The sequence below is a fragment of the Protopterus annectens genome, chromosome 5.part0, assembly GCF_019279795.1.
Source record: "Protopterus annectens isolate FY-2018-M chromosome 5.part0, PAN1.0, whole genome shotgun sequence".
Taxonomy (NCBI): Eukaryota; Metazoa; Chordata; order Ceratodontiformes; family Protopteridae; genus Protopterus; species Protopterus annectens.
Genome location: NC_056735.1, coordinates 522,319,572 through 522,343,197, shown reverse-complemented (window position 1 = coordinate 522,343,197; position 23,626 = coordinate 522,319,572).

Below are 23,626 nucleotides of genomic sequence, written 5' to 3'. Positions count from 1 at the left end.
TGATTCAGGAATAGAGTTTTTTTTTCCTGTTATAATATTAGGAACCACAACTCTTTGGAGAAATTAAAGGAAGGAGATTAATCATACTGGGAGAGGGATGTGCTATAAAATAACTTGAACAAGAGGGAGTGCATAAATATGTGTGAATAGATGAGGTGTCAGCAATACTGCATGACCAAATAAGAACAAAGATTACTAAGGAAGATTTTATATCACCAAAGCTAATACTGAGAACTGCCTTGACATCTACGAATAAAAAGTGCCAAAAATAAAAAAAAAAACAAAATATAAAGATCAATATTAGAAAAAGAAAAAAAAAACTTAAAGTCCAAAATTTAAACCAAAATACATATTAATAATAGCAGCTCAAGGGAGTAGAATGCATAGCCCAGAAGCAGCCGAAACATGATCCATAAAGAACGGGTGAAAATGAAGCACATAAATCATGGGATCATTCAATATCATTAGGAAAGCACAAGCAAATAAAGAAAACTTTGTTGAGACACTTCCAAGAAGTAATACTTTGTTAGACAGTTAACCACTATAGTTACAACAGAGAGCCTATCTCTTCACAGATATCTGCATTTGTACTGCTAATACAATTCTAGCATAGAATACTCATGTTGTATACTTGCAATCTAACTAGCCTACTGTTTAGATCTATTCTTGTGAAATCATGTTAAAGGTTTATTATCTATGGCTACTCTGATGTTTCTACTGTAAAGGAAGAGCAGAAGCCTATGGAAAAATCCAGACTATACACAAACTTGTATACAATTCTGCATGTGGTTTTTCAAAGATATTCCAAGGGTATTTAGTCTTATGACCATTTATCCCCTGTTACTACGGTCCTTAAGATCTTACCTCCTTTCTCTAAGTAGATCATGCAAGTCTATACCATAGTAAAATTGTGAATACCCACCCTGTCATCTACATTATGATTAAAAAATGTATAATATGTTGCACCACTTAACATGCAAAGGGAGTCTATTCCAGAGCTTTAGAAGGCACTGGGTTGCAAACCTGTCCCTATACCATGTCTTATTCATCTGTTTGTGATGATTTAGGTCCTTGGTTATAGTACTGGTGCAGTGTTTGGACTTGAGGAGATACAGGATGTCTACTACAACTGGGTCTCTTAAGGCATGATAACTGAGGCAGAGATCTTCCCTCAAATCCCTTTAAAATACTGAATAAAGTGATATAATTTCCAATCTCTCTTGGTAGCTCAGAAACTTTAGGCCTGGAGTCCTTTAGGTTAGAAACCTTTAGAGTCTTTCTAATTGTGTGATACGTTTGGGGAGATAAATGCTGAAGGAGGTATTATACCCAATAACTAGTCTGATAAATGCTGAGTATAAGGGGGTACATACCTCTGTAGAGCTTGATGGCATTCCTTTTGCAATTAGCTGGCTAAACAAAAGGACTTCCTGACATCCATTGTCAAATGATGGCTCAATCCAAGTTCATAGGCCTTGGAATACATTTTTATATTGCAATGATGTGATGTCTATATAGCATGTTACAAGGTGGGGGTTGTCTGACAAAAGGCAAAATACTGCACTTTTATAGGTTCATATGTTGGTACTATGCTGTCAGCCCTAGGGCCTATACAAGCCTAGCCATAACAATTCCCTGGATATTTTTTCCACAATATTTACTTCCCTGGACCCCTGTCAGGCAGGGCAACTAACATGATCACTGGGTGAATTTCCTATCTCTCATCCAATCATCAAGGTTCCTTATCACTGGGTGAATTTCCTATCTCCCATCCAATCATCAAGGTTCCTTTTGAAGAGATCCAAGGAGGTGCTCTGCTTGACATGTATGGGCAGTCTATTCCAGAGTATGGGGAGTCTCTTGGTCAGGAACCTATCCCTCCAGCATGTTTTGTTCATTGTGATGACAAGGTTTAGATCCTTGGAGCATGTGGCTCTGAGGGATTGGGATTGTGGAGCATGTCCAACAGCTCAGGGTTTGACATGGCCTTGTATGTTATGCAGAGATTGCCACTGAGTAGACGATATACCACAGAGTATAGCTGAAGATTTTTAGATGGTCAGCATATGGCATCTGCTTTAGGCCTGTGATTCTTTTAGTGAGGTATTTCTGTGGCCTTTCCAGCTGTTGCAGATGCCTTGTGAGGTATATACCAAATGGGGCGTTATACTCTATAATGGGTCTAATGAGGGGTGAGTACAGTGGGACAATGGCCTTTATTTTCCTGGATGAAAAGCCCTTAGGGATGAGGTGTGCCACATAAAAGGATTTCCTGACTGTTGAGCCCATTTTAGCATACCAAGAGTTTTCTGGGGAGAGTTCATGCCAGAGGGTAACTTAGCAACACCCAGTTTGCAATTATCATTAAATATTCTTAGCCAGAGGTCCTTGCTCTTTGCTTGCAGGTCTGAGAAGTAAAGGTTAAAGAGGAGAGTTCTCAGCACTGATCCCTGATGGACAGTGCTGGTCACTTTCATACATTCAAATGAGTTTCCTTCAATTCATACAGAGTGGGTTCTGCCTTTCAGACAGTTTGATATCCATCTTATAGCATGCAGGTTAATATTTAATGCATTTAGCTTCTGTATGATACCAGCATGGGAAATGGTGTTGAAGATCTTGACCAGGTCAATATGCACTGTTTGTCTTACATAGTCACCATATACAAACTCTATACCCCTTTTGAATAAGTTTACCCGATTTAGTAGACAAGATGAACTCTTCAGAAAGTTAAACTGTTGAGATTCAAGTCAAATAAGATTCACCAGCACAACATGGATTCTGGCCCCATCATAGTACCACAACTGTTTTTCTCAGCCTTACAAAAGTCATAAATCAAAGTAAAGATGCAAGTAACTTAGTGTCAGTAGTAATTCTAGACCTCTGCAAAGCCTTCAAAGATTCATAGATTTATATACTTACACTAAGTTAATGATCACCAGGGTCTTTACAAGCCTAACAGTGCAAATTAACCTAGTTTGCCCCTGAGTTCCTTTGACACTTATATGGTGGAGTATGTTAGCAAAGACATAGATTTGTAGATAGATTCATAGATTAATACTAAGCTAACTGCTCTTGCAAGCCATTTTAAGCCTAGCCAATTATCCCTTGTGAGACTCAAACCCTGCACCTTGTGTTTGTAAGGCAAACAGCTAAGGATTATGTGTGGGGGGTGTTTGTTGAGGATTACTTTACTATCTACTGACCTCTGTCCTTGAGAAGCATGAGGGCCAAACTAGTGGTAACTTTGTGATTTCCCATCTATTTCTTTTGAATAGGGTGAAGGATGAATGCTGGTTCATGGAGATGGGGAGTTTATTCTACTGCACTGGGATCCTTGGAGACATATATTGGTCTATCCAGCATGCTCTGTTTATGTTTCAGGCAAATTTCAGGTCCTTGGATTTAATGTTTCTGGTACTGTTTATTTTGTGAACGTGAAAGAGATCGATCAGAGCTGCATCTGTGGATGGCTTATATGCTAGGCATAGACTGCCTCTCAGTAACCTGTATTAGACTGAGTACATTGATAATGCCTTAAGGAGATCTGGGTAGGACAGGGTATTCATATGCTAGATTCTCCTGGTGAGGAACCTTTCAGGACATTCCAATTTTTACAAGTACAAAAGGACTGGGAAGAGAGATTGGATAAGCAATTCGCAAAGAAACAATGGAAGGATATATATGTCTCCTAAATAGGCAAAAAAATCTAGAAGATTTAGGATTTTTGCTTGGAAATGTTTACATAAATATTTTTATACCTCGAGTAGACTCCAGAGAATTTTTCTTCAGGTAGGTAGCAAATGTTGGAGGTGTGACAGGGAAGAAAGAGGTAACCGAGTACATATTTTCTGTGAGTGCAGTGAGTTGGCTCACATTAAGGATTCCCTGCAGGATGCACTCTAGGTGATGCTGGGTAGGCAGATTGGTGTGACAGGGGAGATAATTTTTCTGAGCTATGATAGAGAATCAGAATTGCCTAGACATAGTAATGCCTTGCTGACTCTAATTATTGTTGCTGCTAAAAAAGTAATTACTAGAAAATGGAAATCAAAATCCAAACTAACTATATTAGAAGTAATGACTATATTAACAGAGATAAAACAACTGTAACTGATTTCTTTAGAAAAAAGTATAAGCAAACTACACAGGAACAAAATGGGAATTGTGGGAACAATGCATACAGGGGAGGAATGAGGTTTAAAAGAAGGCACAACTTAAATGAGATATGCAATGTTTGACTGAAAAAAATTGGGTAGATTATAAGTGATGTATAATGTTTGCAACTGGGAGTGTGTCAGTATGGTTTGTGATGTAAAATGCTTGAAACTAGGATTGTGTTGGTGTGGTTTGTTTTCATTTATATAAATGTATGATTGTTTATGTTGTAAGTGATGGTTTAATAAAGATGCTTCATGTTAAAAAAATGGGCAGGAATTGAATAATTTATGTACTGTTGATTAGGTTATATGACATATAGCAATATATGTGAAGCATAATGTTTGTTAATTTTAACTTGTTAATACAGTTTGATTACTTTTATATGAATGTAAATGTGCCTATGTCACAACTAGTAATTCAATAACGGTGTTTAAAAAAAATGATGGGTCTGATAAGTGCTGAATAGAGTGGTACTATAACATCCTTGGACCTGGATGTCATACCCCTGCTTATAAGCTCAGCAGCATAGAATGATTTTCTTACTATCCTCTATATGTGTTGGTTGAAAGCCAGATTACTGTCTACATATGTTTCCAGATCCCTAACTATTGGTTCAACTTTTCGGGGTGTTTGATCAATGGAGTAATTAGCTTGGGTGAACAATTTCCCAAATGGCACTATAATGCATTTCATCATGCTGAGTTTTAATCCATGGCTTTGGTACCAGTCACTTTGTTTGTGTTAGTCTCTGTCGTAGGATGTTGCTGTCTTGGGGATCTATGGTTGCTCCCAGTTTATAGTCATCTGCAAATTTACTGAGCCAGAGGCCTGTGACATAACCCTTTACGTCTGAGAAGTAAATGCCAAACAGGACTAGGGCCAACACGGAACCATGAGGTAAATCCACTGGTGAATGGTCTCCTGGTGGGGGTGTTCTTATCAATCATGACATTTTTGGTCCTATCTGTGAGCCAGCCAACAATCCAGTGAGTTATATAGGGATTTATGTCTAGTTCTGAGAGTTTGTCAACAATACCTGATTGGGGTATTGTATAGAATGTCTTGGTCAGATCAAGGTAGGTGGTATGCTCCATTTCCCCTTCATCCATAGCCTTGGTGACCCTCCTGAAGAAGTCTACCAGATTAAGCAGACAAGAACTTCCCTGAACAAAGCCAAAGTGGGATGTGTCTGTGTCTGTAGGTTGCCAATGTTCCTGTTGATCATTTCCCTAACAATTTATTCTAGGGCTTTGCATATCAGACTTATCAGACTGATGGGTCTATAGTTTCTGAGGTTGGTTGATGGTCCACCCTTATGAAGAGAGAAGACTATTGTGGCCCTCCATTCACCTGGCATGTAACCTATTTTGAGGCTATAGTTGAAGAGTGCCACAAGTGGTCTTGCTGGTCATGTTTTAGGCAATTTAGGAAGCAACTGGGGATACTGTTGGTACCCAGAGAAGCAGTGTTTCTGGCCTTAGTGAACACCAGTACAACCTGCTCCTATTGATAGTGGTGGGGGATATGCTAGGAAGGATTTCTGAGGGAGTAGTAGGGGGAGTGTGGTGGGGGTGTGGTTAGAGCTAAATTTATCAGCCAGTAGATTTGCTAAGCCATTCTGGTCAGTGAAGATTGCGGCATTTATCACCACTTCTGAACACTGCTGAGTGTTACCTTTAAGGTTCCTGACACAGCTGAAAAAGGCCTTGTGATTGTTCTTAGCCTAGAAGGCTATCATGACCTTGTAAGTGGCCTTATTAGACTTTATTAGACCTCTTAATTGGTGGTTTAACTGAATCAGAGAGGCTTTGTCTCTATTAGAGTTACTCTTTATGATTCTGACCATGACATTTTTCTTTTGTTATATAGCCTGTTAAGGTCCCAAGGATTCCATCAGTGGGGTTTGTTTTTGGTGTTATATCTGGGCTTATTTCTGGTAGGTACAGTACCCTCAATGCAGCAATTTGCATGTTTATAAGGGCTTCTTTAAATAATTCTGCATAGGTAGCTGGGTTCTCGGGGTTTGAGGGAGTCACAAATTTTGACAAACTGTCACTTAATAGGGTGTAGTTTCCATTAGAATAGTTTCTAACTGTTACAGGTTTAGTTGAGGTTTCTGGATTGATTTTTATTTCAAGGGAGACAGCTTTGTGGTCTGACCTCACAAATGAGGATGTGACATGGAAGAGGTTTAATATCTCCCATGCTGGTGAGTACTAGGTCCAATATGTTTGATCCTCTGGTTGGAGTGAGCACTGTCTGGTCCAGAGTGTCTGTTGGAGTGTGCACTATTTGGTCTGGGCAGATTCAGCACAGTCTCGCATTAAAAACTAATCCAAAAAATGCATGCCCTAAGACTTCACCTCACATCTATTGCCTGGTTTGATAGCCCCTTATCAAATAAACAACAGGCTATCAAATGATAAAGTGATACCTCCTTCTTTCTACTGTATCAGCTGACTTCCCCAAAAATCTAGTCTTGATGAATTAGTCTTCAATATATTTATAAATGGCCTTTACTTACTGTAAAACAAGCCACAGAAACCCAATAAGCTGACAAAGGCATTCTTACTGTATATTCAATACCAAAAATATGCATTATCTACACAACAAAAATGCCAATTAAAATACCAAAACAACTCCCAAAGATTCTGGCAAACAATTAATCTCCTTCTTAACCATGGAAAGCCAACTACTCCAGCCCCAGCAACTAACTGCTTTACAGACTGTATAGCTACTCAATTCAATACCCACTTTATCTCCTCAGTTACCTCATTACTTAACAATACTGCCAGTTCCACACTCTCCATACCACCCTCCGACATGGACCCCAATGCTATTCCTTTCTCTCTTAGACTAATCCAAACTATATACAGGATCTCCTTACTAAAATAAAACCTTGTACTAAAATAAAACCTTGTACTCTTGCTGCAGATCAGCTACCAGGTGAATTCCTAAAACTTGCTGCTACATCTATCTCTTACCCTATATCTATTCTAATTAACCACTCTGTCTCTGAACAGTATGCTCCTCTTCTTTGGAAAATATCCCATGTCATACCCCTTCACAAAGGAGGTCCCTCTACTGACCTTTCCAGCTATAGACCCATAGTTTATTCTTTCACCACTTGGCAACATTTTTGAAAAATGTCTACATAAACAGATATTAGAATACCTCCTTAAGAATAACCTACTATCTAATATTCAGCATGGCTTTTGCCCCAATCATAGTACTAACATGACTCTCATAAGTTTTACTATTACTGTAAACCACCTTAAAATCAAAAACCACCATGTCTCTGCCACCTTCCTTCATATGTCAAAAGTCTTTGACATGCTATCTCATCAAATTCTCCTCAACAAACTTGCATCTCTGAATTTCAGCTCTGAAACTTTATGCTGGTTTTACAGTTATCTCTCTAACCTTAAACAAGTCACCCTATGGGAAAATAAACTCTCGTCCCTACTACCCATTACAGTTGGCATGTCACCAGGCTCTTTCCTGGGCCTACTTGTCTTTATTATTTTTACAAATTATCTTTATTCCACAACCAAACCTGCCACCATCATTCAATATGCAGATGATGCTTACCCTATTTGCTCTGCCCCCACCTTAAATGAACTCAAAGAAAAAACTCAGACTGACCTTCATAGCATTGAGAAATACCCATCAGACCACCAACTCATTTTAAACCCTAAAAAAATAACTTATGGTATTTTTCAATTCCTCCCGAAAAAGTACATAATCACATTTCTCTTTCTTTGCCTTTAATTGCACAATTGAATCAATTGAAGGCACTAAACTCTTCAGTGTTACCCTAGACAGCAGCCTAAAATTTGACAGACATATTGCTTTAACATTCAAAAAAATCCATATAAAACTTGATGCACTGTAGAGGGATAAACCATATCTAACTAATCATACCAGAATAGCCACAGCTAGGACTCACCTCCTATCCTTCTCTACTGCTCACAAGTCTTCACAAACCTTTGTAAATCTGACTTGAATAACATCAAGTCTTGTTATAATAAAATAGCTACATTTTCTGCTAACCTCCCCCATAGATCTCATCATTGTACTGCTGTACAACAACTAAAATGGATTGAACTCCCCAACTTACTCACCTTCAACCAGCTAATAGCTCACTGTTATCCATAAATCTGACTACTGCCCAGCCCTATCTGACCTTGTTCAGCCCTATTCTAATCTTACCTCACTCCGGTCAGCAGATAAAATACTGCTCAAACTTGTCAAAACCTACAACTTTCGTGGGGATTCATTATATTGCCACACTATAGCCAAATCTTGGAATTCTCTTCCCCAGCACCTTCTATCCATTGCTGACACTCACAGCTTCAAATAACTCCTATTATACAATGCCTCCCCTAAAACGTGCATGCTGATTGGCCAGCTCAACCAGGCTATGTTAAAGAGTTTAACATTTAAGCTGTCTCGCTATATTAAATGGGTTTCGGAGATCTTGCATTCTCCTATAATAGAATATTTCTCAAATCACTGGTTATGCTCTTGCACTTCCTCTAGATAAGCAATTCCTACACTGCTCTTCTGTCTCCACTTACTATTACTCTCCACTATCTGCGCATTGCAACACTACTCTTTATCAAACAAATAGTAAAAAAAATGCTATGACTTGAGATGTTGATTGAAATGTTTTAGTCTTTATAGCAACTTTGCATATATTTTGTCTTTTGTTATTAGCTTGACATATTGATTTAAACATTTAAGTTTTTTACTCTATTGCAACTTTGTGTATATTTTGTCTTTTTAGCTAGCCTATATTGTACTATTGTACTATGTTTTAACATTTTGTAACCTAATTAATGTATGCTGTTTTTTATTACTCTTTAACTATTGTAACTTCACTTGAGAGCTTTTCTCCCCAAGTCTTTGTTGAAAATGGGCTTCTTGCCCAGCCAGACAGTACACGGTTGTCAAATGTAAATAAATATATAATTAAATAAAAGACCAGCAGTCTTTCACATCTATAGAATGCAGGTTGGCTTAAGCACAACTCCCAAATCCAACTCAAACTATTCACCCCTAAACATCTCACTTCACAAAAATTCCAAGCTATTCCTCCCATCTGATGCAAAAAAAAATAAATAAATAAAATAAAATAAAGCATCAACTGACCTGCTAACAACACAACTATATGCTGCTCTTACATTTGTGAACCGGCAAGCTGCCTCCAAAACACATGCTTGAACAGTGCAATAAAAATAACAAAGTTCACAATTACCTCAATACATAACTGTCTCACATCTGTCCATAGTCCATAACCTCATCTACAAATCCAAAAGCTGCCTAGCCTAAAACATCTCTTACTAGTTAACCAGCACATCACCACATTCAGTTGACTGAGAAAACCTCCTAGCAGTAACCAAATTCAAAATATCCACAGGAGATGTATCCTCTTCACATTCCTCAATAATCTGGAACACTATCGCCCTAACGTTCAGGAAAATTGAACAGACTGTACCCTTCAAAACAGAACTAAAAATTTACCTCATGGACTCTTGGCACTGCTTTTGGCTAAAACACTGGCTAACTCATTTTCCTTATACCCCTGCTATACCTATGTATTTCGTACCTAATACTTTATGTATTCTTATCCTCAGTTATTAGCCAATCACTTTTGTTCCTCTTTTCCCATTCAAATTCACCCTCTTCATAAACCTACTGTTACCACAATAATCTCATAAGTCTTCCACACATCTAGTAAACCTGAATGTATATTGAAATATCAGAACTGACCATATGTCTTCCATGCACAATCTGTGCTGTCCTATACTTGAATATTATGGGGTGTATATCCAATGTACCTGCATGTAAATATAAAAGAGAGTAACCTACATAAGGTACTGCCTGTACATATTTACTGTACATATTATGTATATGTTTTTAATCAATTGGATATGAACAAGTATATCTGCAGTATGACATCTTTTCAAACTGTGTATCTGCACTGTAATCTCTGAATTAAACAATGTAATTTTGTGTTCCTGAAAAAAGTACACAATTGTATGTTGTTTTTGTGTCTGAGAAAAAATACTTTATTTGTAAAGTTAAGGTGTTATATAAAATCGAGCTTTTCTCCATTCATCTCCATCAAAAAGGGGCAGATTTTTGCCCAGTAGACTATCCTAGATAACAAATGCAAAAACTAAATAAATAAATGTTTATATCACTTTAAATGAGGTTAGTAATAATATGATCCATGACTTTTTCAGATGACACTTATAAGACTGACAGATTTATAATTACCTGGACTGGACCACCATTATGGGGGGCATCATAAGTGCAGTGCAACACTCACCAGACACAATACCGGACCACCAAGGTGATTCATATTTGAATGTCCCATGATATATAGTTCTGGTAGGGAGCTAGCTCTATGCATTTTTGTAAATGAGTATAGAATTCCTTAGTGAATCTTGTTGCTGTGTCAAGATCAGCATTGGTGTTGCCAAAAGTGAATTTTGAAAATTCTTCATATAGTTGTTTGAGGTTGGCATGTTTATATTCTTCAATCAATTCTTGATTATAGTGTGTTTTCTTTTCTCCTCGGCCTCTACTGAAAATGGACATGTATCAAATGTAAAATAAATAAAATAAATTATAGCCTTTAAATCCCATGGGGTAGGATGTAGTGGCTTTTGGGAGTTTAAAGGAAACTGTCATAAATTTGTGGTCAAACTTCAATGAGACAGGAAATAAAAGAATAGCTGATAAAATGTACACATATTTACAAGAATAATGTCAAAATGTCTGTGTCCTCTAGTAGGTTTAAAACTGCTCAAGGGAATTTTTGTTTATTAAGTCTAGGAGTTGCTGGCATATCCTAGAATTGGAGGTACAGATAGGTGCTCCAGCTTATTGAAGGGCAGTTTATGTCAGCTAAACTAAAGAGCTCCTGTAATGGGGAGATCATTTAGAACAATGAGGATTTATAAGTGGTCACCAGGGATGATGCAGTGTTCTGTAGCAAGCTAATAGCTGATACATAAACCTATCTAGTGTCATCTACATTTCAATGAGTACATTTCTGAGTCTCTAGGATTCTCACTAGAGATAATATATTCTTTGATAAATATGGAAATTCCACCACTGTTGCATAGGGGGAGTCCTGTCTTTGCATTTAAAACAAGTGTCAGCAACAACACAGATGTGGATGTTTTTCAAATGGAAGCCTGCCTCAAAATCATACAATTTATTTCTTATAATTTGTCAATATGGAGACCTTTATAATGTGATCTGATTCTGTGAATGACATGTTAGTTATGTTGGAATATCCATCAACTAAACTCTGATAAAAAAGTAAATGATAGCTGCAAAGCATCTTTAGCAAAGCAAGTTGGACTGTCAATTGTCTCATCCCAACCCAACAATCACAAATTTAATTATCCTGGAATGATACCAAAATATTCAACCAATAATTGAAACCACTTGTTTTTCATCCATGCACCGTTTAAGATGAAAGAAAGGTTCTAATCAGAACCAGTGTCTTACATGCATTGAATATTATGATATGTCTCCCTGTATGCCTCTAAGGATTTTCCATCTGAAGTCATTTACTCCCATATTGAACACTACTATGTTGAAGTCACCTGAAAGACATCTCACTGAAGCACTCCTCTTGTCCACACTTGTGAATGATGAGTCAGTATACCTGGCAATAGAATCATCTATCATTAAAACATTTCTGTAACTGTTATGGTTCAGAGTGGTAGAAATGAAATGATTTTCCTCAGTGTGACTGTTTATGGAAGGAATGCATGACGTGGAAGAGTGAATTGAATTTTGCTGAACCTTAATATTCTTATTTCTAGGAGGCTTTGAAAGTCATTTTTATAGTCTCAACATAAGATATGGCAGGATTGTAAAGGATTGTAATGGAGATATAAAAGTCTTACAGGGCAGGATTTTAGGGGAGAAGGAGCAGAGTCAAGAATACTTAGTTATTTACTACTCTCAAAGATGGATTTTATCCTGTGGACAGTGAATTCATTATCTGAGAGCATAATACAGTTGGTTCACTGTCTTAGAAGACCTAGTTTTAAAACATTGGCAAAGGATGTGAAACTAGCAGCCTGACCTTCCATTTTGACCTGAGCTTATGTGTTTAGATTAGTAGAGAAAATGCAACAGAAGATATTTGCAATTTTAGCAAAATGCAACAAATTTAAGGAAAGCTGTTCAGTGAATGTTATTCTTGTTCTAGGTGTTACAGATTTTAAATAGTAAGATGGGAAAAGGGGGTTGATACTTTTAGATACTGCATTGTACAGTAAGCAGGCAAGAAGATTAGAAAGATGGGATAACACAAGCTTTAGCAGTACAGGAGAAGAACTTCTCAGTTTGATCTTCTAGTAGTCACTGGTATAAGCAGATATGAAGCGATTGGGAGGAACTTCTAAAGACAATTGGCAGGACTTATGGAGCCTTAGAACATCTGGCACGGAATAACAATCTAACTTACTGTGACCAAAGAGGTAGCCTAGACACCAACACCTACAGCAAAAAATAAGTCAGTTGTTACCTCTTCCAGTTTCCATTAGCTTACCAAAATGCCCCTTAGGATATAAAATATGTCCCAACAATATTCCTGAAACTAATAGATTGCATTTTGCAGGAAATGGAGGCTGCTCACTCAGTTACATAGACAACATAGTCTCCATTTCCTGTAGAATGTGATATTGCCTATAATCTGTCAGATATTCTAAGGCTTCACAAATTCTACCAATGGGGTAAGCATCAAAGTCTGTGTTACTTTTCTAATTTTTTACAGTTTACACAGAACCTGATGTTGCCATCTTTCTTGGTGTCAGCCCTACCAGTGAGATCCAAGAAATATATGTATTCTTTGAGTATCTTGAGATGTTTGTTCTACAGATACTCTCTTTTTAATTTCTCCAAATCTTATGGGTTTGTAATAACGTGAAAGGAATGGATCCCATTCCCAAGTCAAAGTGCAATTACATTTCATGAAATTCTTTGCAGCACCCACAGTGTGCTTAGTAATGACGCCTTCTGCAATTCATATGGCATTACATGGCTTGGTAGCATATCTAAATACTATTATAGATACTTCTTTATAAGACCTGTTGCTCCTACTACTATTGAAATTGTCTGATTATCTTTCTTCCACATTGCTCTCATTTCTGCCTGCAAATCCTGATATTTTATGAATTTTTGTCTTTCTTTACGCAAGACACTGTAGTCAATGGGTGTGGTAATTTCAATGAGCAATGCTACTTTTGTCTTTTTTTCTTGGACCACTATATCTGTTTTTCTAGCATCTATCTTTTAAACTTTTGGTAATGGGTGATCCCGTGTGATGTAGACTTCTTCATTTTCTATGATGCTTTCTGGCTCATGTTATTAATGTTTTTCAGCCACTTCAATATCATAATGTTTGCACAATCCCAAGTGCAACAGTCTTGCCACATTATTATGCCTTTCAGGATACAGTCCTTCTGACATTAGTATGTCACAACCAGCAACAAGGCGTGCGACTGTTTCCAGTTTGATTTTACAAAACCTACATTTGTCTTTTTCTCCCACATGTTCAATGGACTTTGTAAACCAATGTATATGGAGCCCACTGTCTTGGGCTGCCAATAATAACCTTTTATCTCTTGGTTTGAATTTGCCTCTCCTCAACAATTCCTGCATTTGTTCCTGATCAACATGAGGTTCTTCCAGGAGTGTTCTATACTTGTAACTATATTTATGCATTTGCCACATTTCTTGCCTTCTCATCTGGTCCTTCACCTTATATTTTTTCTTTTGTTTTTTTTTTTTTGGCACATTCAGTTTCTGCCTGGTTTTTATCTACTTCTTGTTTGCTTTCAATTCCTGCTTGACACCGATATGCTTCTGCCAGAGAAGTGATCTTAGATTTATTCTCCTCATGTTTCAAAACTTTCACTACATTTGGGTCTTGTGAGGTCAGCAGATATGTGTGGGGTCCCAAAATTGCAGATCTGCACATATAATCAATTTCAAGGAGATCCATCCCTCCTTTGGAATGGGGAATATATAATCTTGGTATGCACTGATTTTTATAAATAATTTGGTGAGCATGAAGCATCCTTCTTGTTTTCCTATCTAATCTAACCAACACATTTTGGGGCCAGTCAGTCACTCCAAAACTGTAAGTTAGGACATGAAGAGCAAATTGGTTTATAGCCTGGATTTTGTTCCTAGATGTGAGTGCTGTTTTCAGGATTAATTTAAGTCTTCGGAAGTATTCCTTACTAAGCTTTATTTGCATTTGTTAGTGTTTTATTGTAGATCCTTCATCAGTTTCCAAACATTTATACACTCCTTCTTGCTCAAGTTCTTTTATTTCACATTCTTGTCCCAAATTGATGTTTTTCTGGTGTTGCAGTTTTCCCACTTTAAAGGTTGCTTTTGCACATTTATCAAGACGAAATGACATTCTTATATCATCTGAAAATGTTTTGACAACTTTCAGTTGTGCTTTCAGTTCCTCATCTGATGAACTATACAGTTTTAAATCATCAACAAAGGGAAGATGAGAAGTCTTTATACTTTGTTGTTTTCTAGGAGCCAAATTATAGCCATGGCCTAAGCTAAGTGGACAACATAATGGGTGTTTTAGGGCAAGACAGAATAGCAGTGGTGACAGAGTCACCTTGGAATATCCCTCTTTGAATTTTTATCCCTGGCCTAATAATTTGTCCTTTGTCATGGCTTAATTGCAAAGTGGTATGCCACTGTTTCATGGTTACTATAATGTAGTCAATCAGTGTAGGATGTATCTTATACATTTTTAAGCACTCTTTTATCCATGAATGTGGGATACTATCAAATGCTTTTTTGTAGTCAATCCATGCCATACTTAGATTCTTCCCCCTTTTACATTTCTCCACTATGACTTTATTTAAGAACAAATTATCCTTTTTTTCCATATGACTTTCTTTTATTGCCCTTTTGTTTTACTGCCATAATTGAGTTTTCTTCTAAACGACTATAAACTCTGTCGGCATATATTCCCATGTATAGTTTATATGTCATTGGAAGGCAAGTTACTGGTCTATAATTCTTAGGGTAGCTTGCAAGTTCACTCTTAAGAAGGAGCATTTTTCTTTCTGTTGTTACAGAAAGAAAACACAAAAATGGGAGCAGCCAAACTGGATTTTACTTTTCTTTACTAGATGAATTCTGGTACCTCGGCCTTCGCCTTCACATGGAATAACATCACTTCACATCAACCAGTATTTATACACACCCTAATAAATCATCTAATTAAACAATTAATCAATAATAAAATGAATAATACATTTTTAACTTGATTCCAATACATACAAAATTCATTATTATACAAATCTTCACAACTTTATAATAATTATTAAATACTTATTAAATATTTTCACAACTTTATAATACTTATTAAATCTCAAGATTCATTTCATTAGGAAATAAAGTTCTATAATTAATAATGAATTTAGATTCCATATATAATAATTTAGTTTTAAAATTCATATTGGTTTCCCCTTGTCCAAATGGTTTTGCCAAAACACTAAATTCAAATCCAGTGCATTCCCCGTTATGAAACTGGTGAAAATGACTAGCAACAGGACTGTCCAATCTGCTGTTTCTAATGTCTCCTAAATGTTCTAAAATTCTTAATTTTACCCTACGTTTTGTCTGTCCTATATACCATCTTTTCTTTTCACAATTGCATCCAATAATGTATATTACCCCAAAAGAATTACAATCAAAGTGATCAAGTGCTTGATATAAAACCCCATTGATTTTTTGACCATCCAAAAGTTGAAAATGTATTATTCATTTTATTATTGATTAATTGTTTAATTAGATGATTTATTAGGGTGTGTATAAATACTGGTTGATGTGAAGTGATGTTATTCCATGTGAAGGCGAAGGCCGAGGTACCAGAATTCATCTAGTAAAGAAAAGTAAAATCCAGTTTGGCTGCTCCCATTTTTGTGTTTTCTTTCTGTTGGAGCTTTTATTTGGATTCTTTGAATCCAGAAGTGTGTTTTTGTTCTTTCTGTTGTTAACCACGTAGGTGTCTGTTCAGGGTGCAGATATAAATAGTTCTTACTTATGGGTAAGTCTTCATGCAAAGAAGTTAATACTTTCAGCCAAAAGTTAGGTACTGCATCTAGGCCTGGGGTTTTCCGGTTAGAGGCTTTTCTTAACTTTGTTTCAATCTCTCTGGCTGTTAGTTCATCCCATTTCATATCCTGTACCTTTAAACATCTTATTCTTTCATTAACTTCTTCTATCCATTTAGCATCTTTGTTATGTTCCACAGGATCTTCATAGATACTTCTCCAAAATGTATCTATTTCTTCTTTTTTTGGTGGTCTTTCAATTTGTTTAACTTTATTTCCCAATTCTCTATAAAAGTTTTTGGGGTCATCAATAAATTGCTTATTTTGTACTTTTCCTTTATATTTATCTTTGTATCTTCTAAGTTGTTTTAGTTTGTTATTTCCAATAGTGCACAATAGATCCTGGTTTGTTCTAATACTGCACATTACTTTTATCACATCTATCTTAGTATTTTTGTTGATCTGTTCCCTCTTCTATAGTCTTCTAACAGTGACACTTCTTGTCTTAACTGCTTTACAGTTTTCTCTGTTCGATATTTCCATGATGGTATTCAATTTCTCCCCTTTCTTTCCCTCACTGTCCTGTATTCTTGTGGTAGAACTTTATCAATTATTAATTTTGCTACAAAGTAGTATATCCTGTTATACCACATGGGTCTCTATGAACAGTCAATTACTGTGTTGACTTTTTGGGTTTTACTAACCTTCTGCAGTCTATTTCTTTCATTGATCTTGATATATCTGTCTATGTCTATTAAATCAAGAAACTCTTCTCTTAGTTCATTTTTTTCCAAACTGAGGGCACTTCCCTTGTTTTCCACTTCCTTCAGGCATAGAAGGTTCTATAGCATCTTCCTGTGGCACATTATCTTCCATTTCATCATGTGCCATCCATTGCTCTGTCATATGGGAACTTACTCAGCTATCACTCCTCAACATTGACTGCATCTGCGCTTCCACAGTTTCCTGTTCCTTCCATTGCTGTCTAGCTTAGAGAATTTTTCTATTGGTTTTCTGTGGAGGGCTCCAAATTACCTTTGGTACTTAAGTGTTATCGCAACCAGATTTTCGTGGTTGCGGTAATACACTTTTTGGCCCAAAATATGGATTGTGGGAGTAAAGGTAAGGTTGAATGTGATGTTTGCTGTTGGGAACAACCTTGTTTATCCCAAATTTGTAACCTAAATGTACGCGTAAATGTGAATCTTGCTTTTGGTACTTCAGCATTGGCTGCACTGCTGTAGTACTGCAGGAAATGAATCAAGGATGCCTGGGAAATGTTTCTTTGTACTGCTGGTGTACTACGAGTAGGATTATCACAACACTAACTGTACATTTGTACGAGAAGAACACATCTGGAGCAGCACATTTTTGGGGTAAATAAATGCTTTTATTTTAAAAATTTTGCAAAATAATATGTGAAATGTAATAACAGATTAAACAATTAAAAAAGAGGTAAAGGTATTGTACAATGGCGGCTAAAGTTAATATTACACGTGGTGTTAGGTTGTGGTATGATAAATATGTATGTATTATTTGACAGCACCAGATTTTTTTTTTTTTTTTTGGGATAGTTGTTAGTCTTGCAATGTTTTCTGAATGTTTTGGATAGCATTTGACAGCACCAGATTTATTTTTTTTTGGATAGTAGTTACTCTTGCAATGTTTTCTGGAGGTTTGGAATAGCATACTTGTGGATGTTTTCCAGATGTTGTGGGCAGCATATTTCTGGATGTTTTCAGGATTATTTAGGAAGGATAGTTGCGGATGGTTGAGTGGCTGGGTTACAGTTTTTGTATGGGGAGAAATTGCCTGCAAAATCTCAAGTTTCACTTTAACATTTACCAGCTCATGGCTTGAGATATAGAACGTGTGTTACACATAACTGCTGTAGAAACTGTATTTCCAATGACATGACATTGGGGAAACAGCATAGCTTGAAACAAGCACTCATTTCTTACATGTTATACTGTCTTTCCTACCTAAACAATGATTTTTAATAAAGTTAACATTGTCAATGTGATTCTGTATATATTTATAGTTACATTCACACACCGGGAAGCAAGCAGTATTATCGCCAAAATCTGGTTGCGATAACACATAAGTACCTTATCTGCATATGGCATCTGACCAATTGCATCCTGTTCCACTGTTTTCCCCTAAATTTGGATATCCATTACTCTATCCTGCTCTGGTGATTTCTGAATTAGATTTTCTACACTGAATCCTTAATTTAGCTGGTATTCCATAACCTCAGTTTCTATTTCTTTAACTTTTCCATTGCTAATCTAATTTTCTACTTTTCCTCTTTGTCTTCTTATTTTTGTGCTGTAAAATTTTCCATGCCTGGATTCCTTTGCCTGTATTTCTCTTCAAATATCTTTGGTGTTGCTCTTTTTGTATTGGTTAGTTTTGCTTTCTCCTTTGCATAAATATTACACCATATTAAATATTTTTTCTTTCCTATGCCATGCCCATATTTCTTCTTCTGTTTCTCCCTTCTTTGGGGACTCACTCCATCCTGCTGTGATGTAACCTGAGTTAGACCTTCTGCATCAAATCCTTCACTTTGTAGGCCATCCATGACTTCAGCTTCTATTTTTTTAACTTCTACTTTACTAATCTTCTTTTCTATATTCCACCTTTGTGATATTTTTTTTTATTGTGAAATGTTCTTTATCTCTTTCTTTCCCATGTCCATATTTCTTTTTGATACTTTTCAAATATCTCTTGGTTTTGTTGTTTATCTTTTTGCACTTCCTCAGATGCTTCTTTTTCCAAGTAGATCAAGGTTTCTTGATCTATATACTGTTTTTCACAAATCTGTTGTATTAATGAACACACATTTTCATTTGAAGCTTCTAACAGCTTTTTTTGTGGAAGTATTTTTCTATCCTCTAATTTGTTTCTTAATCGTTTTTATATCTTGTGTCAGGAAATTCTGGGCTTTTTACATAACAGTAACAATACATACTTTCTTTCTTATCATCAATAGTCCACTTTATTGTCTTTATGGCTCTTCTTTGGCATATTAGTTTTTGTGATTTTTTGTGGACTGCTACTTCCTTCTACAACATAGGAGTTATCCTCCTCTTGGGTCTGGCCTGGTCCCATTGTAGTAATGTTTCCATATTTTGAGGATTATACACTGTCATCTTTTCCAGTCCTGGCATCAATGCGCCTACCAGGATTGGGCACTTTTTTATCCTAGGTCTTGTGCACCTAGCTATCTTTTTTTAGTTTTTAGCCTACTTCTGTCCATGATATATGCTATATAAATACATCAGTGTTGCCTTGGTGAGATTTTGTGAAAACAGGGTCCACCTCGTGAAGGTACTCACCAAGACTTGAAGATGAATTCAAATTCAGCACTACTAGTCTCCTTTGCTTACTGACTTTTCATCTCTCCATTCGGACCCTGTATGGTGTCCTTGATATGACTCCAAATCATATAATGAGCCTGTATGACTGGTTATTGCTTCTCTGAACCCATGCATTCCTCCACAATTTGGGGGTACTTAAGTCAGAAGTGAACATGTCCCCCAACCCCTTTAGTACTACTTAGATTCCCTGAACCTGGGTAGGAGTTAAAGTGTAGCTCCATTCATTTAGGTATCAGAACAGGCCCAACTACAAAAATCAAGAACAAGATCAACCTTACTTCACTACTGTATTCACAGCAGATACTGAGTGCCGATATCGTTTTATCATGGCATGGTTTCTTCTTGTTAGGCTGATAGATTCTGTGTTTCTATACCCTTTCTGGTAATCCCACCATATATGTGACACCACTTACTGTTTTTACAATACAGAAAGGATGTTGTCATACTGAATATAATTATGCACTTTTACCTTTGTTCAATAGTATATTCTCAGTTGCTAGCTGTCCGATCATATCAAACCTTTTTTGCTATTATGTGTTTGCTTGGTGTTCCTGTGCTAACTGCATGAGCTCCCTAAGCTTACTCCTGCAGTTTAGAACTAACTAAATCTTACACTACTTATCATGTATTAGATGTAGAAGTCCCCTCACTCTTTTGCCATAAAATTGCACAAATAATAATAATAATAATAATAATAATAATACTTGGGCATCTATGCAAATAAAAGATGTTTTATATATTCCCCACACCTACTTAAAATGCTCTGCGATTGCTCTTGTCATTGTCTTAGGAGTAGAGTTAATCTTCGCAATTGATCATGAATGGAAGGAAGTAAACATCTGCTTTATCCCATAACTCATACACAAATGTTTATGCTTAGATTCCACAGAAACAGGATAGGATTGAATACTTTTATTGGGGCTGACATCAGTTTAGCTGCCGGCACAGAAGCTGAAGGAATGGCACAATGAAATATCTACCTATGCCATTAAAAGAGTGGAAAGTAAGCTCATTCATGATGCTGAGGTAATTAGCAAGTTGAAGGCACAGAGATTAAAAGTGATATTTATATCTTATTTGGAAGCAGATTCTAACTGCATTGTGAAGTATTTCTCTTATTGCGCACTCCCAGAATCCTTCAAACTTTTGGAAATTCATATAGCAATAAAGTATGTTCATTAAGGTAAAGAACCTGGTCCTGATGGGCTGATACTTGAATTTTGCAAAAAAGTTTAACAAAAATTAAGTCCCATCATACTGCTGTTATATTAAGAAGACAAATATATATTTTTTTCCCTTCAGCAGCAAACAGAGCTGATATTGTTTTAATACCCAAGCCAGGCATGTACTGTATGTTCTGGATTTAGCATCATATGGACTGGGATCCCTCCTTTGTTTAGATAGCAATATATGCCATGTAATCAAGAAATAAGATGGAGAAGGTAATTAATAAATTGTAAAACAAATACCGCAGGGCATCCTCAAGGGGAGATACGTGGTCTGGATTTAATCAGATTATGTTTAAACATTCGACAAGCCAGTATGTTTCAAAAGGAACCTAGAATAGCATTTTGTTTAGATTTTAGGAAAACATCTGATTTGATTGAGTGGGAATTTATCGAGCATGCTCTGAGAAAATATAACTCCCTCAAGGAGTTCATAGCTAAAATACAGCTGCTTTATAAAAACCTACCTGCTTGTGTTTTTACTATTGGTTATCACCCTTCTTTAATCAGATTGTCTAGAGGTACAAGAGAGGGTTGCCCCCTCTCCACCCTATCTGCATGGTTATAGAGGCAATTCTTTCTTATTTAGATAAGGAAGAAGCTTATATGCTATTTCCAATGAGCACCAGAAGACCATCTTGTCTTTGTGATTGGTTGATGATGGTGTTATATGGATCAGAGACCCAGAACATGTTTTTCCTCTTTTAGTGAAACTATTAAGTAAACTTGCTGCTGTATCAGGCTAAAAGGGAAACATTTCTAAGACAGCTCTATTGCCTTTAAATAAAGCTTTAACAGACTTAAAAGTTTCAGTTTCTTCATCTGATGGAGTAGGATGTGTTACTGAATGAAGATATTTGTATATCATTATGGCATATCCACTCAAAGACATGCTGATCAAAAACAGCATGATTTTATATTAACATGTAAAAGCTAAAATTATAGATGGACCCCTTAACTCTTCCATTCTGGTGTACATTTCAAGCAATAAAATGGCGTTGTTGCCTAAGTTTCTGTTCCATCTTCACCATCTACCTCATGTGGCCAATACCAGTTGGCTAGGGCAATTGCAAACAATTTTCATGCAGCTGTTTTGGGGCAGATAATGACCTATTGTTGATTGTACAATGTTTATGCTTCTTAAGCAGCATGTGGGGTTGGGCATTCCTAATTTGAAAGGTTATGGGCAAACTGTTGCTAGCTGGCAATTTCCTAAATCAAGATCTGACAGATGACCAGTATGGCTGTGGGCAAAGTTAGACATTATTTATTACTAACAGTCAGTAACATCAGTCAAAAGAGCAAATTTGGTTTAGGATTATGGAGGGTTAGAGAGAGAGAGAGAAAGAGATGGTTGGTCAAACTCAATTTTTTCAAACATCACACGTCCTAGGCTGGGTAACAGTTTGGTTTAATAAATTATTTCAGATTGGTCACAGCCTACTGAACTGGCAAAACTGCATTAAAAATTACATTATTTATGTGAGTAAGGTCCTAAGCAAAGACTTTTCCAAGTTCAATAGTCCAGGTAAACTTTTTTGCTGACAATATTTACAGTTATCATCTAAAATTGTGGAAATTCATACACAATTCAATAAACCAATACAAAATAATTTGATCGATTTTAATAAAACTCACATTATTAGACTCCCTACCATTGATCAGACTAACTTGTCAACATTATATTAACTCTTAGTAGAATTCACAGGCTCAATACAAGAGCAAGTCAGACAATGCTAGTCTGGTTGGGCTGGCAGAAATCTTTATATAGCAGACTGGGTGGAAATTGTTAAAAAATGTAATAACCCTGCTTTTCCTTCCTGGATATCTTTTGTCTTTTTTAAGATGATAAATGTATGAGAGAATGCTCTAGAAAGATTGAAGCACAGAAGTTGGATAAGTAATTCAATTTGTTGGAGGTGTGTATCTGCGGGTGTCTTCTGGCTGCTTGGTTTATAAGATTGCAATTCTAAGATTTCAAAGGTTGTATTTACAAGAATCAGGACTGCAGTTGCAGCTATGCTAAATGTGATTTTTAAACAGTAAAAAAACACTCAGGTTGACTTTAGAAATGTATTAATTGAAGTTCATAGATACATTAATTGTTTTTGCAAGCAGAAACTAAAGCAGGATTTCTATTAGCTAAGGGACAATTTTTATATATTATTGGTCACAAACCAGTGTTGTGTTTTGATTGTTGTTTCAGCTTCCCTCTAATCAAATTTACTCTGTGTTATATGTTATATGTGGTTTTATATTCAAAAAGTTTATGTAGAAAAAAAAAAAAAATCTTCCACAAACAGTTTCAGCAGGTCCGATGTGAAAACTAACACCTCTATATATTACTATTTCATGGAGAAACCTACCCTGTTGAGAATTTCTAGAGAACATTTGCAACCCCCCCTTCAATAGAGAATATACCCATTATTACATAGTATATAGTAGCATATTCCACCATCCCCTACATATGCCTTTAATCTGTGGTGACAGAGAAGCAAAGATGCATCACAATGTCCATGACTATGTTATGAAAACATTCTGCAATAGCAAGCAAAGCCAAAAAAGCAGATCTGGTTTTCACTGTTCACAGATCCACTAGTACAGTCTTATACCTTTTTCAATATCTGACTAAAAAAAAAATACAAACCTTCTATTTTGTACTTTTTGCCCATATGGCCTGAAAAAGGAATGTCATGGGCTGTGATCAGAAGTGTCTGACATCAGA